This window comes from Pinus tabuliformis, chromosome 4_2 (assembly GCF_031772625.1).
Source record: "Pinus tabuliformis cultivar Carrire ecotype Pingquan chromosome 4_2, CPIR1, whole genome shotgun sequence".
NCBI lineage: Eukaryota > Viridiplantae > Streptophyta > Pinopsida > Pinales > Pinaceae > Pinus > Pinus tabuliformis.
The window spans coordinates 710,035,832-710,050,860 of NC_142304.1; positions in this window are offsets into that span (position 1 = coordinate 710,035,832).

Here is a 15,029-nt window from a genome sequence, read left to right on the forward strand (position 1 = left end):
CCATCTTCTTTAATTGTCATAGAATGACTCGACTTCTTTTCGAATTTTTCTTTGTAACCAAGACCAGTCTTGTCATTGTATGATCATTGGTTGTTGATGAGTTTGTCCAAAGTCTTTGAACTATTGGCGTAGTTTTGAAATTTTTTTCCATTTTTTACTTCCTTTCGTAGAGCAACTATTTCAGCTTCCAATGCTTCTCTTTCCTTGTTGTTTTCCTTTAATTCTTTCCTAAGAGATTCTTCAATTCGCTTGTATTCTTCAACCTTGATTTTAAGGTTGAGGACATGTTCTCTTTTTGTCTTCAATTCATCTTCAAGAGTGTTGACATGCTTCTTCTCGACTTTGAACTCTTTGATAACCCTGATCACTTTGTTTTGAAATTCAACCTCAGTCATTTCTTCTTCTTCGTCAGGTGCCTCTTTCTTATTGTGCTTGGCCGTAAACAATTACCTTCCGTTGAATTCTTCTTCGTTATCACTATTGTGCTTGTGCTTCTTGAATTTCCTAGGACCTTTCTTTCCATTCATAACAACCTCATTTTTGTGAGGACATTTGGCTGCAAAATTCCCAACCTCACCACAATCAAAACATATTAATGGAAGTTTACCTTTGAATTTTCTCATACCTGTTCTCATTTTCCATTTGAAGTAGGTGAATTCTTTATCTGAGAGTTCTTCTTCCTCTTCTTCCTTTTCTTCATCCTTACAACTGCAATTTTTTTCTTTCTAAGTCTACTTGTCCTTACTATTCTTCTTGGATGTGGAAAATGTTGTTTCTAAGTGAGATGTGCCATCCTCTTCTTCAATCCTCATTTCATATGCCGTAATAATTCCATGAAATTCATCTATGCTGAGATTGGTGAGATTGGATCTATCTTCCAATACAGATACCTTAGAGTTAAATCTTACTCGAAAGGTTCTAAGGATCTTTCGAACAACAATTTTTGTTTCAACAAGTTCTCCCAAAGCTTCCAATGTATTTGTTATTTCATCAACACGCTGAAAGTATGCAGCAATATCTTCATCTTCCCTCATTTTGAGTTGCTCAAATTATGCCCTGAAAATTTGAAGCTTTGCTTCCTTCACCTTTGAGTCACCTGCATATATATTTTCAAGCTTTCCCCATAACTCTTTAGCAGTTTTGCAACTCAATACCTTAAGATAAATAGACTCGATAATCCAACGGATAATAAGATATTTTTCCTTTGCATCATATACCATATTTTTCTAACCCTTTTCATCCTGGGTCGGTGTGAAGCCTTTGTCAACGATTTCCCATACTTTGTATCCTTGCGCGAAAAATGAACCTGCATTCTTCCACTCCAAAGTGCATAGTTATTTTCATTGAACACAGGAACTCTATTCTTAGTCTACTCCATGATCTCTTTCCAGTTGTTAGACTATTATTGAAGGAACCAAGCTCAAATACCAATTGTTGGAAATACTGAGAGGGGGGGTGAATCAGTGTTCCTTAGCAATTATCATTTTTAAAAATCTTTTCAGAGCATTAGTTAATCTTCAATTATTAATGTTTATGCAGTAATAACAGTAAATAAAATAACACAATAGGCACAATAATTTTAGATGGAAAACCCCCTCCAGGTCAAAAACCATTGAACGCTTTTCTAATAAATTCTTTAATCTTCAACCCCAATTGAAATGAAAGCAACAACTTCCTAGAATTCTAGAAAAGCATTCTTCTCCAGCTCCCACTGGAAGGACATCCCAACGCCCTGATTTCTTCAGTGGTCAACTGAATAGATGCCCCAACATCCTAGACAAACCTACCACCCTGAAGTGTTTACAGGCTCCAACCTGTAGGCGACTTCATGCACCAGCCTAGCACCTCCCCTGCCACCCTATAATGACTGAAATGAAACAAGAGTGTGGATTCCCGTACCAGGGACAAAGATCCATGATACAATATGATTTACAATTATTTTGACTGAACACCCAATCACATATGACCTGCAACCAACCCATGACATCATCCCAACAGAGACTCCTATACCTCCCAATAATTCCTTTTCAACCTTAGGCAGATTGACTCTTTTACAATAATGACTCTTCCAATGATGACACTTTTACAAATGACTCTTTTACAACTTTACAATGATGACCCTTGGCCTTGAAACTTCTTCACAATATACAAATGATGACTCTTGTCAATGCTTCCTTTGATTTGATACTTCTTCTCTTGAATTATTTCTTAAAGTTGTACTTGAATCTTCTTCTACCTGTTAGGTTCCTATACCAATAGGTGTCATTTTTCATGATTGACTGGGAAGTGCCAAATATGTTCATCCTTTCCATGCTGCAAAGGTTCCATATTTCAAAAGAGACAGAGAAAATTAAAAAATGTAAAGAGGGTATGCCTTAAAAGAATGATTAAAAGGCAAGAAAATGAATTGGTCAGAAAAAATGATAAAAATGAACCCCAAAGAAAGACCAGGAAAGTGGCTAGTCCAAATGCCACTGCTAGCTTGATGGATGGCCCAACAGTTCAATCTGGACCATGCCATGTTTTAAATTGCTTGTTCTAGACTAGAGAATGAATATCTGTCCAAACAGTTCAAGCTTGGCAGATGAGTAGCTAGGTAGAGAAATGAAGGAGCCCAACTGCTTAATCTGGGCCCTTGGAAGAGATAAGGGTACACTTAGATAGGAGGGCAGTCAAAAGAAAAGAAGATAATCAGGGTCTGCAAGTCTAAGTGCACCCATTCAGAAGGATGAAAAAATGTTAGGTGTATTAGGCTGGGTAGGTAGTTAAGGTTGCAAAAGCAAGGTTTTGATCACCTCATGTATTGTCAATCAGAGCTCCTCTCATCAATGACAGAAGTGTCAAAGCAGTTATTTTTATGGCAGAACTTTGGAAGAATGTCTAATTCCCCTTCTATTCCCCCATAAATCACTCACTAACATCCCCTTGAGGACCTTGGGATCTGCCCAACCAGTCCTGTTATCACTTCATTTTTGTAAAATACTAAGTCAAGCTTTGACTTTATTCAAATGAAAAGAAGCCACATTTCTTGTGTAAAAATCATTTCTCCACATTCCATTCACTTCTTATGTCTAAATTTTCAGTCCATAACTTAACCTCTGCCCTACTCTTTCACCTCGCAAACTCATATTAACTCCTAACTCTATTATCTAGCTCCCTAGATCATTTCCTTATCCCTTATTATACAAAAAATTATATAAAAACCCAAAAATAATCCATATTCCCATCCCATGGCACTATAGCCCTATAACATCAGTTTGGGGAAATGCTAAGTTCATTTGGGGCTTGGCATTAGCCTTTCCGCGTTCAAACCTGGGATTGATTTAGCATTTGGTTAAATTAATAACCACCGGCGCCCACTTACAAACCCATAAAACCCATATTACCCAAAGTCTAAACCCTCGCAGCATTGTATAAATATTCAAATATTCGGGCGGGTTCCGTATGTTAACAGCCCACCAGCTCGCAGTTCCCTCCACCGTCGGATCGAGCCCTCCCCATCTGACGGCCCTCGGCGATTTCGGAGCCACCTCTACATTCGACGGTTAGCTTCCGATAGCCTAGCGGTTTCTCCGCTGTACAAAAGACGCATGTCTCCACACGATTGTATCGGAGCCCCTCTTACACTTACCACCCTCGTACAGAAGGCAGTCCGATAAAACTGCAAACCGCCTTCTATCCTGTGCCACGTCGTCTCACTGGCGTCACTGCCACGTCACCTTGCCGTACTTCCATGTCATCCGCCACCTGTCCTCTGCTGACATCACTGCCACGTCACCCTGCCGTATCCGGGACCCGCCGATGACGTCATCACAAAAAAGGCGCAAAGGTCGAGAATCGCGTCAAAGAATGCCTAAAACGAGAAATAGAGCTACTCAAAAAGGAGAGCTTCCTATTGCTCAGCTACCTGCAAAACCCAAAAATTCGCAAGAGGCAACGCTGGAAACAGAGAACTAAAGGAAAGATAGCAGGCAGAGGGAGTCAAGATATGACTACGACAATTTTATAAAAAGGCCAAGTATGTTTACCGAGAGCAGGATAAGAAAGTAGTGACTCAGCAAAGCACGAGGGCAGCAGGCCCAAAAAGCGCAAATTAAAAGCACAACCTCAACCGACTCAGTTGGTCCCAAAAGTCTAAATTCTCTGATAGAACGGATAGCTAATACCCTAAATATCTACTGCATCATTTACTCTTTCATCTACTATTCCTCAAGAGTTGGTAAAGAAGTTATGAGTTATTAACTCATCAGCTAGATATTTTGTAATTCATTTTTTGTATATATACCTCCCCACAGAACATATTTGGGGTTGGTCGTTGGTGATTTTCTTTCTAAGACACTGCGCTGTAAATTTTCAGACTCTCTAATACAAATGGCTGGGAAAGTTCATGGTCTCTGCACTGTTTGGATGTGAAAGTGATGATCTGTGTTATGCTACAGAATTCCTGTGTCGTTTAACGGAACAATAAGTTTTCCTAAACCATGTTTTGTCCTTTCTTTGTTTACAAAATTCACATATATGTTTCATAATCTTAGAAACAGAGAAGAAGAATAGCTCAGGACTTGTTTAAATACACCCTCTTCTCAATCCCTGTTTCTAATTATGTTTTCTTCGGAATTGGTCATAAATATGAATTCTTAATTGCTCATGTTTGCACTAATTCTCTCATTATGAATGTTGTTTAGGAATTCTTAATTGCTCCTAGATAATATTCTCACACTTTCCCTCTATCAGCATAGTGAAAGATCCTTGACTGCCTTTCATTCCCTGATTTCATGCCATCATATCTCAGATTTCAAGGATTGTTCCATAGATGCCTTTCTGGCTCTGTAGCATTACATTTTTTCATGAAACACTTTTAGAAGTACACCACCATTGACTCCATTGCCCAATAGTTTAGACTATTCTGAGACTGCATCCCAGATTTGCCTGAAATCATCATCCAACCAAATTTAGAACAAAACCCTGCACTTCATATCTAGCCTAACATAACAAAAAACAAAGTTAAATCATAAAGAGAGAGCCCTCTCTGGTTGCAGGTAGGCTAGGACCTACAGCTAAAATATTGGTTAGTGGTTACCTCGGCCGTATTTCCTTTGAGGAGCTTAGGGAACAACTTGAGTGATAACACTACCTGCATGCAAAATTTTCCCCGCGAAACCAATCCCAAAACAAAACAAAATACCCTTCAACTTACCTCTGCCTGCAAAACACATGTAAGTGCATAATAATGAATAAATACGAATTAAAATTACAATGCGTACCTGAATTGTGCTTGTCACTTTTGTTGTTGACTTGTTGCAGTAGTAGACAAAGACTCCCACTTTTGATATAGGCCTGGACTCTATGCAAGACTATATCCAAAACTTACCTAAAGATATATACAATAAAAACTGATGACATTCCCTAGACTTGTGATGGACCAAGTTCTAAGTACAACAAATAAGACCATTCTATCAACTATGACAAGACAAGTAACATTACAACATCATATAGATTTAGCAAACTTGGTGTAGCATCAAGAATATGTAGCATAAAATGTGTAGTATCAAGAATAGGACATCCGAAAAACTAATTGTCACATATAGAGAAGTAGAGATATAATTGAGACACTGTATATATTTACATTGTCCTACAAAAACATATGTCAGGGATGATACTCAAAATTCAAAGTAAACACTAATCATACATACCTTGTAGGAGACTTACCCTTGAATGTTGATGTGTGGTCCTTACTGCAGTGATCCTTGAATGCATGTTTTTGCTTTCCTTCTAGGAGCTCGATATTGAATCTATTGTATCTATGTAATTTTGGATCTCTAGGGTCTGAAATTTCGTCCTATGATAACTCTCTAAGTCTTATTTCCAACCCCACAGGTCTAATCAAGATTGGATTCTTCAAGAAAGAGTTATACCCCATGTCCTACGACGACCTTATTATAGCCTAGTTCATTAGAGCGAACTTGTACGAAGTGCCACATGTCACTATTGCAACCTTCGGCCCTAAACCTGATACTTGGCCACGTGTCACTATTTACGAAATTGGAATCCAATGCTCAGAGAGAAAGTTATGACGATTTTCCCAACATCACCTGTTTGACATGGAATTTGGGAGCCTACAAAAACCCTAAGTTCCTCAGATCATATCTCCGAAAATATAGCGAACCAAGATCTGAAATTCGGTCACAAGGTTCATCACGATTTTGGCTCAAATGGATTTTAATTTCAGCGTTTGAAGATTCACAAGGAAAAATTTATAGCGAAATTTCCACGATGACCTATGTGAAGCCACAAAATCCCTACTAGAGGAGGATGTGAGGGTCATTATTTATATGAATGTCTTGATTTGAGAGGGTCCTCAATAAGTGAACATTGGAGAGATTTTAGGAGAAAAAAAAAACATTATTAACTATTGACTATTCAATGACCACAACCAATTATGAGTGCCATGCCACAACCCCGTAGGGTTTGAGCCCACTAATTGGGGTTACTAACTTCAAACATGAACATCTCTCAAACCATGAAGAATTGCTTGGAATGCCATATATCAATGGAAACATATCGACGAGTAGAATCCATCTAGAAGATCCTTGACTCATAATAGAGTAAGTTGTCAATTCAAAATTCCCATGCAAATTGGGGTATCCCCTGGTGCTGCTTGGGTTGATATCAATGGAAACCACTGATCAACAATCTCCCCCTTTGGCATTGATGGAAACATAAGTACTCCCCCCGCGATCATGACACCTCTTCCTTCTGCCTTATCTCTCCCTTTGTCATCAATGGCAAAGGGTAACTCCCCCTGACAAATTGTCATCCTACGGACCTATACACACCTCCACTCCCCCTTTCTAGTTAGTTAGATAAGAGAAAGATTCTAATGAGAACTTGGGAGAATCCCAAGTTTTTGGCGAAGATACTAAAATGCTTCACAAAGTAATGGTTTGGTAAAGATGTCAACAGTTTGTTCCATGTGCCAACATATTCAAGATTGATATTCTTTTCAGCGACCTCTCTGAAAAAATGATATTTAATTGGATTGTGCTTCGTTTTGGAATGCATCACTGGATTCTTAGAGATACTAATGGTGTTGGTGTTATCACAAAAGATGGGAATAGGCTCATCAAAATTGACTTGAAGATCTAGCAAATTTTTCTTCATCCAAAGAACTTGTGTACAACAAGTTGTTGCTGCAATATATTATGCTTATGTTGTGGATAACAAGATTGAAGACTGATATTTACTTAACCATGAAACAAGACAACCACCTAGATAGAATCTTTCTCCACTAGTATTCTTACGATCATCAACACTTCCTGACCAATCTGCATCTGTATAAGCTTGGATGACCAGCTCATTTTCTTTGGGATACCATAGACCATATTTCGTTGTTCCCTTAAGATACCAAAGAATTCTTTTGACAACAATAATATGAGATTCTTTTGGTGCTGCTTGGAATCTTGCTACTTTTCCAACTGCCTACATCACATCAGGGTGGGAGGCTGTCACATATAAGAGACTACCAATCATGGATCTATACAACCTTTGGTCCACATATTTTGACGAATTTTCTAAGCTTAACTTGCAACATGTTACCATGGGGGTAAGGAATGGCTTGCAATCTTCCGTCTGGAATTTATTGAGCATTTCTTTGATGTACTTGGTTTGATATATGAATATTCCTTTATCTTGCTGAGAAATCTAAAGCCCTAAAAATTATTTTAGTTCGCCAATAATAGGCATTTCAAACTCACTTTGTATTTTTTGTGGCAAAGTCTTTACTTAAGTTTTCATCACTACTTCCAAAGATTATAACATCCACATATACTTCGATAATTGTTAGGTTATCTCGATCCACTTTCACATAAAGATTGTTGTTAGCGCTTCGTTTCTTGAATCCTTGTTGATATAGATATATGTCAAGACGAGCATACCAAGCCCTAGGAGCTTTCTTGAAACCATATAGAGCCTTCTTTAATCTGCAAACATAGTCTTCTTTGTCAGAGAGGAAAAAACCTTCAGGTTGTTCAATGTAAAATTCTTCCTCTATTTCACCGTTTAGAAAATCTAACTTAATATCCATTTGGTAGACCTTGATTTTTCTCGAGCAAGCATAAGCAAGAAACATCCTGATAGTTTCCATTCTGGAAATGGGAGAAAAAATCTCTTCAAAATCGATTCCTTCAACCTGTGCATATCCTTTGCAGACTAATGTGGCCTTATTCTTTGTAACCTGTAATCCTTCAACTATTTTTCTCCCCCTAAACCTATAATGAAACTACCATCTTGTTCAAACTGCCTTCCTGTCAATCGTAGACTTATGCCATATACTACTGCATAGACTCCTCCTCTACAAACATTAAGGAGTCAACAAACCAAATTATTCAAAATAGTGAGTCACCTAACGGGCCATCTTGACTCGATTCATTAACCGAAGCAGTTGTTGATTCCTCACAATGCGTTACGAATCGTGAAAGCATAACTATTGGGACCTTATTTCCTTCTTGCTTTTCTTGCTCATCTTGTACTTGTTCATCGTGTACCTGTTTTCCTTTCCAAACCTTCTTATTCTTGTCGTAAAGCCTTTCATTCATGGTTGATTCCATATTGTACCTGCAATTACGAGCTATGTGTCGATAGTTATGACATTTGTAACATTCGATGTTATTTATAGAAGATTTCGTTTGGTGTCTATCTCGTGATCTTGCAAATTTGCTTCTAGGGTTTTGCCGATAATAGTTGTACTTGTATAGAACTTCATAATCCCTACCCTTATGTCTAAGATTTTTACATTCGTAACATTTGACATCATCTCTCATATGATCAAATTTGTTGATATTATGTCGAGTTCTAGAATATCCATTTCTGAAGGATCTCCTGGAATTATATTCATTCCAAACATGCATGCGACATTCTGCAGCTCTATGTCCAAAACTTCCACATGAATAACAATGACCATAAAAGATAGGTTGGTACCTGGGAGGAAATATTCTTTAAGGAATTGTCTTCGAAGGTTCTTCCTACGAGTCTTGATCTCTTGATTTAGCTAAGAGATCTATCTACTTGGTAGATTTCGCATATCCATCTTCTTTAATTGTCATAGAATGACTCGACTTCTTTTTGAATTTTTCTTTGTAACCAACACCAATCTTGTCGTTGTATGATCATTGGTTACTAATGAGTTTGTCCAAAGTCTTTGAACTATTGGCATAGTTTTGAAAAGTTTTTCCATTTTTTACTTCCTTTCGTAGAGCAACTATTTCAGCTTCCAATGCTTCTCTTTCCTTGTTGTTTTCCTTTAATTCTTTCCTAAGAGATTCTTCAATTCGCTTGTATTCTTCAACCTTGATATTAAGGTTGAGGACATATTCTCTTTATGTCTTCAATTCATCTTCAAGAGTGTTGACATGCTTCTTCTCAATTTTGAGCTCTTTGATAACCCTGATCACTTCGTTTTGAAATTCAACCTCAGTCATTTATTCTTCTTTGTCTCCTTCTTTGTTAGGTGCCTCTTGCTTATTGTGCTTGGCCATAAACAATACTTTTATGTTGGATTCTTCTTTGTTATCATTGTCTTCTTTGGATGAGGAACTATCTTCTTTGGTGAAAACTTTTCTTAAACCATTTCTTCTTGCCTTGCTTTTTGAACTTCCTATGACCTTTCTTTCCATTCGTAACAACCTCATTTTTGTGAGGACATTTGGCTACAAAATTCCCAACCTCACCATAATCAAACATATTAATGGAAGTTTACCTTTGAAGTTTTCCATACCTGTTCTCATTTTCCGCATGAAGTAGGTGAATCTTTATCTGGGAGTTCTTCTTCCTCTTCTTCCTTTTCTTCATCCTTACAACTGCAAGTTTTTGCTTTCTAAGCCTGCTTGTCCTTACTATTCTTCTTGGATGTGGAAAATGTTGTTTCTAAGTGAGATGTGCCATCCTCTTCTTCAATCCTAATTTCATATGTCGTAAGAATTCCATGCAATTCATCTATGCTGAGATTGGTCAGATTCGATCTATCAGATACCTTAGGGTTAAATCTTGTTGGAAAGGTTCTGAGGATCTTTCGAACAACAATTTTTGTTTCAACTGTTACTCCCAAACCTTCCAATGTATTTGTTGTTTCATCAACACAATGAAAGTATGCAGCAATATCTTCATCTTCTCTCATTTTGATTTGCTCAAATTTTGCCCTGAAAATTTGAAGCTTTGCTTCTTTCACCTTTGAGTCACCTGCATATATATTTTCAAGCTTTCCCCATACATCTTTAGCAGTTTTTCAACTCAATACCTTAAGATAAACAGATTCGATAAGACCACTGATAATAAGATCTTTAGCCTTTGCATCATATACCATATTTTTCTTACTTTTTTCATCCTAGGTCGGTGTGAAGCCTTTGTCATCGACTTCCCATACTTCATATCCTTGCGCCAGCAAATGAACCTACGTTCTTCCACTCCAAAGTGCATAGATATTTCCATTGAATAAAGGAACTTTTTTCTTAGTATACTCCATGATATCCTTCCAGTTTTTAGACTGTTATTGAAGGAACCAAGCTCTGATACCAATTGTTGGAAATACTGAGAGGGGGGGTAAATCAATATAGCTTAGCAATTAGCACTTTTAAATTTTTTCAGAGCATTAGTTAATATTCAATTATTATTAATGTTTATGCAGTAATAACAGTAAATAAAAGAACGTAGTAGGCACAAGAATTTTAGGTGGAAAACCCCCTCTGAGTCAAAAACCACTGAACGCTTTTCTAATAAATTCTTTAATCTTCAGCCCCAACTAAAACAAAAGCAACAACTTCCTAGAATTCTAGAAAAGCATTCTTCTCCAACTCCCACTGGAAGGACGCCCCAACGCCCTGGTTTCTTCAATAGTCAACTGATTGGATGCCCCAACATCCTAGACCAATCTACCACCCTGAAGTGTTCATAGGCTCCAACCTGTAGGCAACTTCATGCACTAGCCTAGCACCTCCCTGCCACCCTATAATGACTTAAATGAGACAACAGTGTGGATTCTCGTACAAGGGACAACGATCCACGATACAATATGATTTAAAATGATTTTGACCAAACACCCAATCACACTATGACCTGCAACCCAACCATGAAATCATCCCAACATAGACTCCTATACCTCCCAATAATTCCTTTTCGACTCTAGGAAAATTGACTCTTTTACAATAATGACTCTTCCAATGATGACACTTTTACAAATGACTCTTTTACAACTTTACAATGATGACTCTTGGCCTTGACACTTCTTCACAATATACGGATGGTTGTCATGTCTTCAAAGGATGTCCCGCTGCAATTCTTCCTTTGATTTGATACTTCTACTCTTGAATTCTTTCTTGAAGTTGTACTTGAATCTTCTTCTACCTGCATGCAAAATTTTCCTGGCGAAACAAATCACAAAACAAAACAAAATACCCTTCAACTTACCTCTGCCTGCAAAACACATGTAAGTGCATAATAATGAATAAATACAAATTAAAATTACAATGCATACCTGAAGTGTGCTTGTCAATTTTGTTGTTGACTTGTTGTAGCAGTAGACAAAGACTCCCACTCTTGATATAGGCCTGGACTCTATGCAAGGCTATATCCAAAACATACCTAAAGATATATACAATAGAACATGATGACATACCCTAGACTTGTGATGGACCAAGTTCTAAGTACAACAACAGAGACCATTCTATTAACTATGACAAGACAAGTAACATTACGACATCATATAGATTTAGCAAACTTGGTGTAGCATCAAGAATATGTAGCATAAAATGTGTAGTATCAAGAATAGAACATCCGAAAAACTAATTGTGACATATAGAGACATATAGATATAACTGAGACACTGTATATACTTACGTTGTCCTGCAAAAACATATGTCAGAGATGATATTGTAGTGATCCTTGAATGCATGCTTTTTCTTCCCTTCTAGGAGCTCGCTATTGAATCTGGTGTATCTATGTAATTTCGGATCTCCACATTCTGAAATTTCGTCCTATGATAACTCTCTAAGTCCTATTTCCAACCTCACAAGTCTGATCAAGATTGGATTCTTCAAGAAATATTTATTCCCAATCTCCCACGATGACCTTATTATAGCCTAGTTCATTAGAGCGAACTTGTACGAAGTGCCACGTGTCACGGTTGTGACCTTCGGCCCTAAACCTGATACCCAAAAAACTAAAATTCGTCCTTTTTCTATCACTATTTACAAAATTGGAATCCAATACTTAGAGAGAAAGTTATGATGATTTTCCCAACGTCACCTGTTTGACATGGAATTTGGGAGCTTGCAAAAACAATAACTTCCTCATATCATATCTCCAAAAATATAGCGAACCAAGATTTGAAATTCTGTCATGAGGTTCATCACAATTTCAGCTCAAATGGATTTTAATTTCAGCTTTTCAAGCTTCACAGGAAAAAAGTTATAGTGAAATTTCCATGATGATTTATGTGAAGCCACAAAATCCCTACTAGAGGAGGATATGAGGGTCATTATTTATATGAATGTCTTGAGTTGATAGGGTCCTCAACAAGTGAATGTTGGAGGGATTTTAGGAGCAAAAAAAACATTATTAACTATTGAATATTCAATGACCACAACCAATTATGATTTCTATGCCATAACCCCATAGGGTTTTAGCCCACTAACTATGGTTACTAACTTCAAACATGAATATCTCTCAAACCATGAAGAATTACTTATCGTGCCATATATCAACAGAAACATATCGACGATTAGAATCCTTCTAAAAGATTCGTTACTCAGAATATAGTAAGTTATCAATACAAAATTCCCATGCAAGGTCAGGGTTGCCCCTATTGCTACTTGGGTTAACATCAATGACAACCACTAATCAACAATCTCCCCCTTTGGCATTGATGGGAACACAAGTACTCCCCCATTGATCATGGCACCTCTTCCTACTGCCTTCTCTCCCCCTTTGTCATCAATGGCAAAGGGTAACTCCCCTGACAAATTTTCATCCTACAGACCTGTACACACCTCCACTCCCCCTTTCTACTTAGTTAGATAAGAGAAAGACTCTAATGAGAACTTGGGAGAATCCCAAATTTTGGCGAAGATACTCAAATTATTCACGAGGTAATGGTTTGGTAAACATGTCAGCAATTTTTTCCTTTGTGCCAACATATTCAAGCTTGATATTCATTTCGTTGAGCTTCTCTCTAACAAAATGATATTAATCAGAATGTGATTCATTTTGGAATGCATCATGGGATTCTTGGAGATACTAATGGCACTGGTGTTATCGCAAAAGATGGGAATAGGATCATTAAACTTGACCTGAAGATCTTGAAAAGTTTGATTCATCTAGAGAACTTGTGTACAATAAGTTGTTGTCGCGATATATTCTGCTTATGTTGTGGATAACGAGATTGAAGACTGCTTTTTACTTAACCATGAAACAAGACAACCACCTAGATAGAATGCTGCTCCATTGGTACTCTTATGATCATCAACACTTCCTGCCCAATCTGCATCTATATAATCTTGGATGACTAGATCATTTCCTTTGGGATACCATAGACCATATTCCGTTGTGCCCTTAAGATACCGAAGAATTATTTTGATGACAATAATATGAGATTCTTTTGGTGTTGCTTGGAATCTTGCTACTTTTCCAACTGCCTACATCACATCAAGTCAGGAGGCTGCCACATATAAGAGACTACCAATCATGGATCTATACAACCTTTGGTCCACATCCTTTAACAGATTTTATAAGCTTAACTTGCAACATGTTACCATGGGGGTAAGAACTGGCTTGCAATCTTCCATCTGGAATTTATTGAGCATCTCTTTGATGTACTTGGTTTGATATATGAATATTCCTTTATCCTGCTGAGAAATCTAAAGCCCTAAAAAGTATTTCAGTTCGCCAATCATAGACATTTCAAACTCACTTTGCATTTTTTGTGGCAAAGTCTTTACTTAAGTTGACATTTGTTGCTTCCAAAGATTATATCATCCACATATACTTCGATAATTGTTAGGTTGTCTCAATACACTTTCACATGAATATTGTTGTCAGTGCTTCCCTTCTTGAATCCATGTTGATGTAAATATCCGTCAAGACGAGCATACCAAGCCCTAGGAGCTTGCTTGAGACCATATAGAGCCTTCTATAATCTGCAGACATAGTCTTCTTTGTCAGAGAGCAGAAAACCTTTGAGTTGTTCAATGTAAACTTCTTCCTCCAATTCACCATTTAGAAAAGCTAACTTAACATCCATTTGGTAGAACTTTATTTTTCTCGATCAATCATAAGCGAGAAACATCCTGATAGCTTCCATTCTGGAAATGGGAGCAAATGTTTCTTCAAAATCAATTCCTTCAACCTGTGCATATCCTTTGCAAACTAATCTTTCCTTGTTCCTGGTAACTTGTAATCCTTCAACTATTTTTCTCCCCCTGAACCTCTAATGAAACAGCCATCTTGTTCAAACTACCTTCCTGTCAATCGTAGACTTGTTCCATATACTATTGGATAGACTCCTCCTCTACAAACATTAAGGAGTCAACAAGCCAGATTGTTCAAAATAGTGAGTCACCTAACGGGCCATCTTGACTCGAGTCATTAACCGAAGCAGCTGTTGATTCCTCACAATTCGTTACGAATTGTGAAATCATAATTGTTGGGACCTTATTGCCTTCTTTATTTTCTTGCTCATCTTGTACTTGTTCATCGTGTACCTGTTTTCCTTTCCAAACCTTCTTATTCTCGTCATCAAGCCTTTCATTCATGGTTTATTCCATCTTGTACCTGCAGTTACGAGCTATGTGTCCATAGTTATGACATTTGTAACATTTGATGTTATTTATAGAATATTTTGTTTGGTGTCTATCTCGTGATCCTGCAAATTTGCTTCTAAGGCTTTACTGATAATAGTTGTACCTATCTAGAACTTCACAATCCCTAGCCTTATGTCCAAAATTTTTACATTTGTAACATTTGACATCATCTCTCAAATGATC